Here is a 14,789-nt window from a genome sequence, read left to right on the forward strand (position 1 = left end):
AATTTTGAATAGAAGCTTGTTGATTTCTAAATGCTTGAGCATTTTGTTCATTGGTTTGTTTCTGAGATGTGAAAAACTGTGTTTGAGATTCAACTAGCTTCGTCATCATATCTTCTAAATTTGGCTTTTTATCATCGGTTTGTGGTGGTTTGTATTGAAAATTAGGTCTTTGCTGATTGTAAGCATTATTGGATACTTGTTGATTGCTAGGACCTTGTTGGTTGTTGTAAGGAACATTTCGGTTATAATTCTGGTTTTGGTTGTAAATCGGTCTTGGCGGTTGATAATTATTCTGATAATTATTTCCAGGCCTTTGGTTTATGTATGAAACATTCTCTCTTTGTTCCATTGTTAGTTCAATACTGAGACAATCTTTTGTCAAATGTGGTTCTCCACACTGCTCACAACTAATTCGTATTGAGTGAATATCTTTAGTCATCTTTTCCATTCGTCTCTCGGCAGCATCTATCTTTGCGAAAATGGAATCTAAGTCATGGCTAGAATCGGCTCTAGCTGCTTTAGATGATCTAACGATATCTTTTTCTTGGTGCCACTCATGTGAGTGGGAAGCAGTGTTATCAATAATTTTGTAAGCATCAGTTTCTGTTTTCTTCATAATAGAACCACCAGCTGCTATATCTATGTCTTTTCTTGTAGTGATGTCGCATCCTTGGTAGAATATTTGTACTATTTGACAGGTGTCTAAACTATGTTGCGGACATACTCTCAATAACTTTCCAAATCTTGTCCAAGCCTCATATAGAGTTTCATTTGGCTTTTGTGTGAACGTAACAGTTTCTCCTTGAAGTCTCACGGCTTTAGATGCCGAAAAGAATTGTTTAAGAAAATTTTCAACTAAAACGTCCCATGTATCAATCGCCCCTTCAGGTAATGATTCCAACCAATCTTTGGCTTCTCCCTTTAAAGTCCAGGGAAATAACATGAGATATATTTGTTCATCTTCAACTTCTCTTATTTTAAATAGAGTGCAGATCCTATTAAAGGTACGAAGATGTTCATTTGGATCTTCCTTCGGCGCACCACTAAATTGGCATTGATTAGTTACCATGTGTAGAATTTGTCCTTTGATTTCATAATCTGACGCATTTATGTCAGGTTGAGTAATTGCGTGACCTTGGCCAGTGCGTTTAGCTCTCATTCGGTCTTCCATACTTAGAGGTTCCAGATTCTCCATGATTGAATTTGTTAAATCTGAATCACTGTAGGATTCTAATTTAATGGTAGGTTCCTCAACAATCTCTGTTTGAATGATTGGTGGTTCCGGAGGAAAGATTAGTGGTTCAGGATCTACGAATTGTCCCTGAATATTCTCCGGATTCTCAATTGTGAGGTTGGGTTTAAAAATGGATTATCGGAAATTTGAATTGGAGTACTTGGTCGACTGGATGACGATTCTAAAGCAAAATCAGCGGCGACAATATTTGCTAGATGTCTTGATCGAGTTACAGGTGGTGAACGTACAAAAGGTGGTGAACGTTTTGCTCGGTGCATTCACTGAATATCCTATTAGTTTTTAAAAAGAAAGAAAAATTATATAAGTTATCAAATTAATAGACTTTTCTGATTTTGCCCACGTTTCGAATAGCCAAAAGATGCAGCAGAGGGGCAGGATTCGTTTGGTCTCAATATAATTGAGTACTGTTTGGCTCCAATAACCCGGTCCACGTACAAATCCAACTATTACTACGAACCAGAAAATTTTGATGTCTATCAATTTAACCACTTAAAATAAATTTTCGTAATTTAAAGAAATTTAGAGAAGAAGTAGAAAATTCTATGTCCTAAAAACTAGAATGGCGAGAAATAAGAAAGAAAAAGAGCGCGTCGAAAAATGTCGAAAAATAAAAGATTGAAAAATAATAGGCGTCGAAAAATAAAAATAAGAAAGTAGCGCGTCGAAACTTAAAAAGGAACTAAAAACTAAGAATTAAAAGTTGCGTCTAAAAATATTAAAGCTTAAAAGAAATACTATATCCCAAATGGCAATAACTTAAAAAAGTACTAAAACTTAAAAAGGCGTCGCAAAATTCTAAAGCACCTAAATCTTAGTCTAAAGAAAAAGCACTTAAGGGATTTTACGGCAAATCTTAAAAATCTAGAAGTAAAAAATAACTATGGTAAAAACTATATCTTAAAACTAAATACGAGCGAAAAATACAAAAATTACGCTAAAACGATAAAAAGGGGTACAAAATATAAAAATATACTTAAAGTTGTAAAAAGTACAATTTTTATAAAAATATTATTTTTATATTATTTATTTTATAAAACTATTAATTTTGTAATTTATTAAAACTAATTAAACTAAATATATAAATTAATTAATAAAAACTTAAACTAAATATTAATATTAAAAAAACAACCCTAATTAGGGTTTAGATAATAATAATAATATATACTCCGTAATTAATGCAGAATAGGGTTTTCTGTTGGCGTGTCAGACACACTCATGCGATCGCATGAGAAATTGCCTTCGGGCTCATGCGATCGCATGAGCCAGGGTTTTGGGCCAGGTTACGGGCTGCTACTGTACGGGCCTCGAGTTTTAATATATTTTTTTTCAGTTTTCTGTTTTAAATTTTCTGTTTTATATAATTATAATATATTTATATAAATTAAATAAAACTTATTTTTTTATAAAATAAAGATAAAGAAACTTTTATAGAACTTATATATTTAGCAAACTCTAAAAAATATTTATATTTTTGTTTTTCTTTTTATATTTTTGAATATTTAAAACGTATTTTTACAAAAAATTATTGTTATAAAAGTAAACTAAAAATTAATAAAAATCTTTTTTTTATAAAATTAGCGTTGCGTATCCGGCGTTTAAGCAAGAATGTTCCCCGACAGCGGCGCCAAAAATACTTGATGTTATGCGAGGTGTATATGAAATAGCTTATAATTTACTAGGAAAAACTATTAAATACGATACAATTTTACACAAGATATTTATTTATTTATAGAATGGATATACCTAAACCTTGCTACAATACTTATAGGCAGTGTACCTAATCGTACAGTAGTGTAGTTTTTAGTAAGTCCGGTTCGTTCCACAGGGATACACTTAAACAAGCTTAACGCTATATTAGTTTTAATTTATAAAAATACAAATATATATAAGTAATATTATTATTATAAAAAGGGGGTTTTTACCGTTTAATGACCGGTTTGTCGATTTTTAAAACTTTTAGTCGCAGTTAAAACCTAATGTAAAATATTAAATAAATAAAAGACTTAATTTAAAGCGTAAAGTAAATAACGATAATGAAATTGCGATAAATAAAAGTGCGATAAAATAAACTTGCGATAATTAAAAAGTACGATAATTAAAAGTGCAATTAAATACAATGACAATAAATAAAAGTGCGATAATTAGAAGTGCAATTAAATATGAAAATAAAGGAATTATGCTTATTTAAACTTCCATAATCATGATGTTTGACGTGTTGATTTTAGTTTATTCCCATGGGTTAATTGTCCTTTGTCCTGGATTATGTAATATGTCCGTCTGGTTTTTGTCCATAACAGTCCATCAGTCATAAATATAAAGTGCAAGTGTCCTCGTCAAATTATCCTTATATTCGAAGTCAAATATTCCAACTAATTGGAGACTTAAACAGTAACAAGGTCTTAATACTTTGTTTAATAATTACACCAGGATATCGACTGCGTGTAACCCAAGGTTTTAATACTTCGTTATCAATTATGCCAAGTGTCCTTGTACATAATTTCACCCCTGTTTTAATAATTCCATAGACTATTAATCCATTCCCGTGTCCGGTTAAATGAACGATTATTCGTACATATAAATATCCCGTCCATCGTGTCCGATCGAGTGTATATGGTTATTTATAGGGACGTCCAATTGTAAATCTTTATATTAAAATTAACAAACTATCATTTAGTTAAACAAATATAAAGTCTATTAATAACCCATAGTCTAATTTCCACAAGCGTCGTTCTTTTGTCCAAACCCCAATTATGGTACAAAGCCCAATTACCCAAATTTAAATATTTAGCCCAACATCATGATTACTTCATTTTAAATAAGCATAATAATAACTTAGCTACGAGACATTAATGTAAAAAGATTGAACATAACTTACAATGATTAAAAATAGCGTAGCGTTACACGGACAGAATTTCGACTTACACCCTTACAACATTCGCTAACATACCCTTATTATTAGAAATTAAAATTAAAATTAAAATTAAGATATATATATATATATATATATATATATATATATATATATATATATATATATATATATATATATATATATATATATATATATATATATATATATATATATATATATATATATATATATATCGTATGATGAATGAGGAGAAAAAAAGATGTTTAAATGATGAACCAAAGCTCGAAATTTATAGGCCTGTGGGCTGTAAAAGGGGCTCATGCGATCGCATGAGTTTTGCTCTTCAAGGCCATGCGATCGCATGGCCAGCTGGGGAGGCTCACATGTTGTTGTTTTCTTCTGCCGACGGTTTTTATAATATAATATAATATATATATTAATTTTAAGAATTAATTATATATTATATTATATTCATGTGCATAGTTGACTTGTAATTTTTAGTCCGTTGCGTCGAGCGTTGAGAGTTGACTCTGGTCCCTGTTCCGAATTTTCGAACGTCCTTGCGTACAATTTAATATCTTGTACTTTGCGTTTTGCGGCTCGTACTCTTGTAATTTTGAGACGTTTCTCATCAATAATTGGAACCACTTTGATTGTACTTTGTACTTTTGAGCTTTTTGGTCGTTTGCGTCTTCAATTCATCGAATCTGTCTTTTGTCTTCACCTTTTATTATTTAAACGAATATCACTAGTAAATAGAACAATTGCAACTAAAAGCTTGTCTTTCTTGAGGGATAATGCTATGAAATATATGTTCGTTTTTAGCATTATCAGTTGTATATAAGTTTTTATATAAGAAATGTTAATATGTTTTTTTTATATAGTTTTATGGCTTATTAATATAATTGTAGTATATGTATTGAGTATGTCTTATGTACCAAATATTTATTTGTTAAAATTGATAGTTTTGATAATAATACTAAAATGGTAAAAATTATGTTTTTACTAATACTTATAATAATAATACAACTAATAATAATACTAATACTAACACTTCTGATAATAATAATAATAATTAAAATAATAATCTTGATAATCCTATTAATATTAATGATTCTAATAATAAAAATGTATTATTTTTATAATAATAATAATAATAATAATAATAATAATAATAATAATAATAATAATAATAATAATAATAATAATAACAATAACAATAATAATAATAATAATACTTTTTCTGGTAATAATATTATTAATATTAATACTATAAATAATAACATAACAATAATATTAATATTAGTAATTAGTAATAATAATAATATTATCCATATTAATTATATCATTAGTCAAATTGGGCCTAATTATAGTTCAATTAAATAGAAACAGCCCAAAATAAAAGATCAGGCCCAACCTTGTCCTTTTGGTTTTAAAGATAATACGAGCAATAACATATAACATAAGATAAATTAAATAAAAATAAAAATAAAAATAAAAAATAAAAATATAAATAACAGATGAAGACCTTCGGTTGTTATCCATCGATCTGAACCAGGAACAAACACGGCTTATGGTGTTCGATAGACAGGTACGAGCAGGAGTTGCACCATTTTGCTTGATGTCCGATCCTCTCGTTTATAACCCGACCAACAAACATCGAATTCAATAAATCTCAAGTGATTTTTAAGCTTTTCTGTTGTATTCGATTGGATCAAACAAGCAGGTCATCGATTTAGCAATCTCCATCGGAACAGTAGGTAATCAGTTATTTAATTGATCCATTAGGTAATCGATCCATTGATATTCTTTTAATTTCTTCAATCCCTCTATATTTTCTGTATACTTATTTTAATTGGATCGAACACCATAAGTAACAATCAGAAGATTTCAATTGATGATGATAATGAATCATGGTATTTTAAATGGGTGGTGATGGTGATTTATTGGGAGGTTTGATTGAACAGAAAACCTGTATAGAAACAACAAGCGTTTAGCAGCATTATGTGGTTGCAGGTTTGGTAATGGTTGTTGAATACCGGAATAGATCGGATGTAGAACCCAAAAACAGAAATTATTAAGTAACCATTCAGGTATGGTTCTCAATGGTCTTCGTAAATTTGTAGAATCAGTTTTTATTGATGGTTTTTGATTTGATTACAGAACAGAAACACAATAATAGCAACACTTAGCCGAAAATAGAAATGGTTAGTAGCATCTTAATTCGATGATTTTTGTTATTGATTTCCTAACAGTAACATAAAGCAAGTGAGTGCAGGTCTGTTTGAATATAGAAATAGAGGAGGAAAAGTAATAGCAGTAGTTCAAGAAGGGAGTTGCAGGTGTGGTTTGTGTGGTGGAGGTGATGGTGTTCTTGGTATTGTTCGAAAAGATGTCAGAGGTTTAAATCAACATTTAAGATCGAGGTGATTGCTTGATGTTTTTATGGTGAAAGTGGCGGTTTATATGGTGTCATTTACAACTGCAATAATAGAAAACAAGTGAGTTTTTGAACCTTGATCTTGTTAGACAGATAACATAAATAAAAACAAAAGTATTGGTTTAACAAGAAAAAAAATGTTTGGTTTGGTTTTATATCAAAACAGAAACAGGAGTATGTAACAATGATGTTTGTATGGGTGGTTGTTTTTGCAGCTGAACATGAGACAGGAGTAGTGCAGTGAGCAACATAAAACATACCTGTAGGTGGCAGTTGGGTTAGCTTCGATTGACAGTGAAACGGGACAAAATAACAGCAGCCTACAGTGGTTTATTAGGTGTCGTGCAGGTTATTAAATTGGTGGGTTTTTGTTTGAGTTCTATCAACAAAAAGAAACATAAGAATGGGTGTAGAAGCAAGGATAAAGTGATCGAACTGGTGGTGTTTTGATTCAGAATAGAAAGTGGAAACACAAGAGGATAACAGCAGCAGTCCATCGATGGTTTCAAGGTGTTGGTGATCGAATGATGATTATAGGTTTTCGTGGTTCTTGGTATTTGATGAAAGAGGTGTTTGGTTTGATTGTACAACTAATAAAGAGAGAAATTATGTTTCATTGATAATGATTTGTGCATGGTGTATGTCTTTATTATCTAAAGAGAATGTATAGATTGGATAGATGGTGTGATGTCAATTAGGAATAGAAAAGCAGTGTGAATGATTGAATTGTAAGTGGATTGATTAGTTGATTGTACGTAAAATTAAAATAGAAGTGGTTGAGAAAAAGAAAGGTAACAGAAAGATAGCTCAAGTGGGTGTTGATTTGTATCTTGCATATCTAGTGTGTAGGTGTGTGGGTCAATTAAGCATGTTGGTTTCATTCATTAACCAATAAGATTGTGCCAAAGATTTGCCTTTATATACACTTTGAATTTAAGACACTTTAAATAATAATATGCAGCCAAAAATATTCAGTAGCATAAATATCATTAGATGAGACTAATTAAATATAGCCCGATAATTGAAAGTGTTGGTTTAGACTATAGATACATTAACATAATACACACAAATACATATATATATATATATATATATATATATATATATATATATATATATATATATATATATATATATATATATAAACAGTTGTTCGTGAATCGTCGAAAGTGGTCGAGGTTAAATGCATTTATGAAAACAGTTTCAAAATTTTTGAGACTCAACATTACAGACTTTGCTTATCGTGTCGGAATCATTCAAAGATTAAGTTTAAATTTGATCGGAAATTTTCGGGTCGTCACAGTACCTACCCGTTAAAGAAATTTTGTCCCGAAATTTGAGTAAGGTCGTCATGGTTAACCACAAAAATGTTTCCATGACGAATATGAGCTGATAAATAGAATTTTATTACTGTTGAGTAATATGGATAAGATAATTCGATTACTCGAAGAGTACGAGTGAAGCTATCACAAAAGAGTGAAATGAGTAAATGCAGGTTTGTCTTAATCGGTGACGTAGTCACAATTGATTTCTGGAATTCAAGGGATTTAAAGAAAATCTTCGAAATCTAAGAGATTTGATTCTTCGGCAAATAAGGAGATTAAGATCTCTATAATTAAATACAATGATCTGCCTCGATTACTATGTCTGATATTTCCATTATAAATTAAACTCCTCCGTTCAATTATTCTCACCATTCCTATACTTTCTTTCTTAGTTCATACATTCAAAAGATTGTGAAAATGCTTAGTCCAGTTCTAATCCTTGATATTTTTCTAATTATCATTTATGTCATCCTTCTTTTCAATCTTCCATCAGAAGAATCTGTTTACTTCTACTATTATCTTGGGGTGATACTATTCTTAATTATACCATGTCTTTATATTGCTATCTGTATTAATATCCACAGTTTGTAACCTCCGTGTTTTTATTGTGCTTTATATTTTCTCGTATATTTTGGAGCTCTTTGCCTTTTTATTATCTTCTCGACCTCTAGTAAAGTGAGTAACAGTCCAGAATTCGTAAGTATGAAATTTCGAATGAACTTAATGTTCTAAACAAGGAAGAACGTAATAGCACGATTTGATTTATCAAATTACCAGAATCACTGAGAATAGAACTATCAAGAATATATTTTCTTGATATGTTCAGAAATTAAGCAGAATGAAAGAGTTATGTAACATGGCACATGATGACGTTATGATCTGTGAATCATCACGTTCCATTAGAAACTCAGCATGACTTACTGTAATATAATTACGTTGATCAAGTGTCATTATATCATACTAACTCATGCTTCAGTTCCCAACATTACTTCAATAACATTCTTATTTTAAGCTCGAAAGTTTACAGAATATAGAAACTAACAGTTTCTATATGATGGAACACTGATAGCACGAAGAGATTATTGATTTCAGATAAGAATAGTTATGAAAATATCTTCAGAAATATGGAGGATATTTATAATGAAAGATACTATGATATCTTGGAATTTCTAATATCGAAAGATGGTGAAGAAAATTTGTCCGCAAGAGTTTGGAGTCAGAAGCAAGGTATTCGCTAAAGATTTCATCAGAAACAGAATCATCAGGATTCTTAATGTACAAGTTTAGTCCTTGTGATTTGTTCAGAGACTTCTTCGTGGTTAGCTCAATCCATTTTCCAGTTCCAACATTTCTGAGCTTACCAACATACTATTCTTTATCGTCAAATTTTTGACTGTTAAGGTCGTTTACGTTTTTGTTGTTTCATTCAATTTTTCAAAATTCAGAGTATTAATTCGCAGAATGGGTGCTTTTCAGAATTTCAGAATGGAAGATCATAGTTCTAAGAGATAAATATTATATGGATACATATAACTGTTAATGTGGAAACGTTGCGAGACTCACAATACAGATTTGCTGATTCCCGGTAATTGATATGGCAATTCTTGTTACAAGATGCGGTTGAGTACATGATGAGACTTCAATAGATAAATATAGTGACTTGTCGGAGGGATTTAAACCAAGGAGCAACTAGGTTGCTGGTACGTCTGCTGGTAATATGATGGAATATAAAAGGTTCCCCGGTAACAATAAAAGAGCACGCATATATATCAAGGTTATAATAAGGTTGTTTAGAACGAAAAGTCGAAGTTGACTTGTTGGAGCTGTGACAAAATTGTCTAATTTGAAAAGAATTGAAATGTTATTTTCGGTAATAACAACGCCAAAGGAGCTAGCACTGATATGTGTTAAACGTTTACTCAGTTTCTGAGTGTTTTCAGGTACATAACTTTATGCATCAATCTTTTCTTCCATAGATGAAATGCGATTGGTTCATCCTCTCGATTAAGGTGTTTTCAAGAATCATGAAAGGTGTGAACGCAGATTGGAATCATCAAGATACAAATGAGGTTTAAGTTGAAATCAAGTGGCAAACTTGAAGAAATATTTAGTTTCATATGTTATAATCAATATTTTAATTCATTTTAATTGTCCAATGTTATTAGTCCACAGTCGATAGTCCACAGTTACAGTCCAGTAATTCATATATAGTTTAATATATTATATTCGAATTAATTAATACGTGTCGTGACCCGTATACGTCTCAGACTTGATCACAACTCAAACTATATATATTATTGTAGAATCAACCTCAACCCTGTATAGCTAACTCCAGCATTACTGCATATAGTGTGTCTATGGTTATTCCAAATAATATATATAGATGCGTCGATATGATATGTCAAAACCTTGTATACGTGTCCCAATATTTAAAATGCGTAAATAACAGTATTTTAAATGACGATAAATAAAGTGCGTAAAATAAATAACAGAATGTAAATGACAATAAATAAAATTGCGAGAATTAAATTGCGATAAAATAAAATGCGATAATTAAATGTACAATAAGGAATTAACAGTTAGCTAGGATTTTGTTAGCGCGAATTCTTAACAAAAATTTTCATAGTTAATTTGTTTGTTCCTAACAATTTTTATTTTGTCCAACGTTTTCTTCATTATGCCACTTGTTGGATTCTGATAGGTCAAAATCCAAATTTAAAATGGAATGAAAATGGTTATTCTGCGGTGAACGGATACGGATACCGGTGGATGTAAGTAGGATAGTGAATGACTGTTGAATCAGATTAGAAGAATATAAAGTGTAACTTATTAATGTGAAATTTAAATATTCCTCGGGTATTACCTACTCGTTAAAATATTTTCACCATTAACAGTTTGTACAAAAGAATTTTTAATTACAATCTTTATGAAAATATATATACATATATATTTCCTTCAGATGTAATCATAGATTTAATGATTCAATATGATATTAAACTCATTTGATTTACCGTTTAGAACAAGAATATATAATCTCTAAAACATTAGAGATTACATAATCGCCATGTCGAATGAAGATAAATGATGTAGTACGATTCGCAGATGGATGATTATGCTCGAGGTACAGAATGAGATGTTGAGGTATGGATTGTTGATGGTACTGGTGCTGTTACTGATGGTACTGTTGGTACCGATGATGTTGCTGAAGTTGATACATCTTGCACCATATTTTCCAAGGCTATAACTCGGGTGCGAAGCTCGTGGACTTCTTCCATTATTTCGGGTTGATTGTCGGTCGGAACGAGCGGATGAATAAGGTTTAGAATTTTAGATAGAATACAATCGTGGTGAGATATTCGGGAAATGAGGGTGAAAATGGTGTTTCGGACTGGTTCGCCGGTAAGTGCTTCAGGTTCTTCGCCAAGAGGGCAATGTGGCGGATGGAAAGGATCACCTTCTTCTCGTCTCCAATGATTGAGGAGGCTACGAACTCATCAGATGAATTGGAGATGACTGATTGGTTGATTCATTCTGGTGACGCTGATAGGTGAAACTCTATATCGGAATGGCTGTCGGAATCTGAGGAATTCGAACTGGTTGAGGGATTCATCTCGTACGATCAGATGAAGGATTTTCGATAAGAAATAGATTATAGGATGTAGATTAGTATCCTGCAATACATAATTTACATATGCATATAATACTAAAATTCCATAAGTTACGGAGGAATCTACGGAAGCTATCAGGTAAAGGTAACAATAACAGATACACTAAGATATGAATATATCTATACACTGTCTATGCAATAGAGGCAGTAAGACATGTCTAGACTTTAAGGATGATAAGCAAATAATTTTTACACGAAATGATAAGCAAAACTTTTGACATGCAGACACGGTCGAAGTCCAGACTCACTAATGCATCCTATCGACTTATCAGTTAGACACACTAATGCAGACCTGGTTCGCTAAGACCATCGCTCTGATACCACCTGTAGTGACCCGTCCTAATCCATCTGGACGAAGTCTTCAACAGTTGGTCCCATTGCGAGGTTCTGACCTCTATATGCCATGAACAACTCCATGTAATATGAGCAAATGCACAGCGGAAGATTTCTTTAATACCTGAGAATAAACATGCTTTAAAGTGTCAACCAAAAGGTTGGTGAGTTCATAAGTTTATCATAAAACAATAAAATTCATCATTTTGATAGACCACAAGATTTAAATGCTGCATGGTACAAATGGGCCCGAATCCTATACCCACCTGTAATGTACATGCGATATCTTTTAAATACAGTACACCTTTCTCGTGTACGAAATCATCTTTCGTAAATCTTAGTAACCGTACACATATCTCGTGCACAAAAATAATATACACATAACCTGTGTATAAAATCATTCTCTCGATACATAACATTCATATCAATTGGTGGCAATTATCATGTCCACATAATTCAATGGTGGCAATTATCATGTCCACATAATTCAATGGTGGCAATTATCATGTCCACATAATTCAATAGTGGCAATTATCATGTCCACATAATTCAATAATAATCCGCAGAACTTCTGTCTGCATAATAATTCATTCGAGGAATGTTTTGCTTGTGTCTATCTCGTCAAACATTTATAAAAGCATTTCATGTATTCGCAATTCAAAATATATTTCAAAAGCATTTAATAAAGCAGTTGTAAAAACAGCGCATGTATTCTCAATCCCAAAAATGTAAAGAGTAAAAGGGAATCAAATGAACTCACCATACTGTATTTTGTAGTAAAAATACATATGACGACATTGAACAAGTATAGGGTTGGCCTCGGATTCACGAACCTATATCATTTGTATATATATATGTTAAAATATATACTCGTAATCGAACAATTTCATATCTTGTAACCTTATATATTATATATTTAGTTTGTATATATATTTTAGAATGATTATTATTTATATAGTTATATTAATATGTCTATAACTGAAAAATATCTAATTTGTTGTATATAAGTTTTTATATAAGAAATGTTAATATGTTTTTTATATAGTTTTATGGCTTATTAATATAATTGTAGTATATGTATTGAGTATGTCTTATGTACCAAATATTTATTTGTTAAAATTGATAGTTTTGATAATAATACTAAAATGGTAAAAATTATGTTTTTAGTAATACTTATAATAATAATACTACTAATAATAATACTAATACTAACACTTCTGATAATAATAATAATAATTAAAATAATAATCTTGATAATCCTATTAATATTAATGATTCTAATAATAAAAATGTATTATTTTTATAATAATAATAATAATAATAATAACAATAATAATAATAATAATAACAATAATAATAATAATAATACTTTTTCTGGTAATAATATTATTAATATTAATATTAATATTAATATTAATATTAATACTATAAATAATAACATAACAATAATATTAACATTAGTAATTAGTAATAATAATAATATTATCCATATTAATTATATCATTAGTCAAATTGGGCCTAATTATAGTTCAATTAAATAGAAACAGCCCAAAATAAAAGATCAGGCCCAACCTTGTCCTTTTGGTTTTAAAGATAATACGAGCAATAACATATAACATAAGATAAATTAAATAAATAAAAAAAATAAATAAAAAATAAAAAAATAAATAACAGATGAAGACCTTCGGTTGTTATCCATCGATCTGAACCAGGAACAAACACGGCTTATGGTGTTCGATCGACAGGCACGAGCAGGAGTTGCACCATTTTGCTTGATGTCCGATCCTCTCGTTTATAACCCGACCAACAAACATCGAATTCAATAAATCTCAAGTGATTTTTAAGCTTTTCTGTTGTATTCGATTGGATCAAACAAGCAGGTCATCGATTTAGCAATCTCCATCGGAACAGTAGGTAATCGGTTATTTAATTGATCCATTAGGTAATCGATCCATTGATATTCTTTTAATTTCTTCAATCCCTCTATATTTTCTGTATAATTATTTTAATTGGATCGAACACCATAAGTAACAGTTAGAAGGTTTTAATTGATGCGGATAATGAATCATGGTATTTTAAATGGGTGGTGATGGTGATTTATTGGGAGGTTTGATTGAACGAAAAACCTGTATAGAAACAACAAGCGTTTAACAGCATTATGTGGTTGCAGGTTTGGTAATGGTTGTTGAATACCAGAATAGATCGGATGTAGAACCCAAAAACAGAAATTATTAAGTAACCATTCAGGTATGGTTCTCAATGGTCTTCGTAAATTTGTAGAATCAGTTTTTATTGATGGTTTTTGATTTGATTACAGAACAGAAACACAATAATAGCAACACTTAGCCGAAAACAGAAATGGTTAGTAGCAACTTAATTCGATGATTTTTGTTATTGATTTCCAAACAGTAACATAAAGCAAGTGAGTGCAGGTCTGTTTGAATATAGAAATAGAGGAGGAAAAGTAATAGCAGTAGTTCAAGAAGGGAGTTGCAGGTGTGGTTTGTGTGGTGGAGGTGATGGTGTTCTTGGTATTATTCGAAAAGATGTCAGAGGTTTAAATCAACATTTAAGATCGAGGTGATTGCTTGATGTTTTTATGGTGAAAGTGGCGGTTTATATGGTGCCATTTACAACTGCAATAATAGAAAACAAGTGAGTTTTTGAACCTTGATCTTGTTAGACAGATAACATAAATAAAAACAAAAGTATTGGTTTAACAAGAAAAAAAATGTTTGGTTTGGTTTTATATCAAAACAGAAACAGGAGTATGTAACAATGATGTTTGTATGGGTGGTTGTTTTTGCAGCTGAACAGGAGACAGGAGTAGTGCAGTGAGCAACATAAAACATAAATGTAGGTGGCAGTTGGGTTAGCTTCGATTGACAGTGAAACGG

Source organism: Rutidosis leptorrhynchoides, chromosome 3, assembly GCF_046630445.1.
Source record: "Rutidosis leptorrhynchoides isolate AG116_Rl617_1_P2 chromosome 3, CSIRO_AGI_Rlap_v1, whole genome shotgun sequence".
NCBI lineage: Eukaryota > Viridiplantae > Streptophyta > Magnoliopsida > Asterales > Asteraceae > Rutidosis > Rutidosis leptorrhynchoides.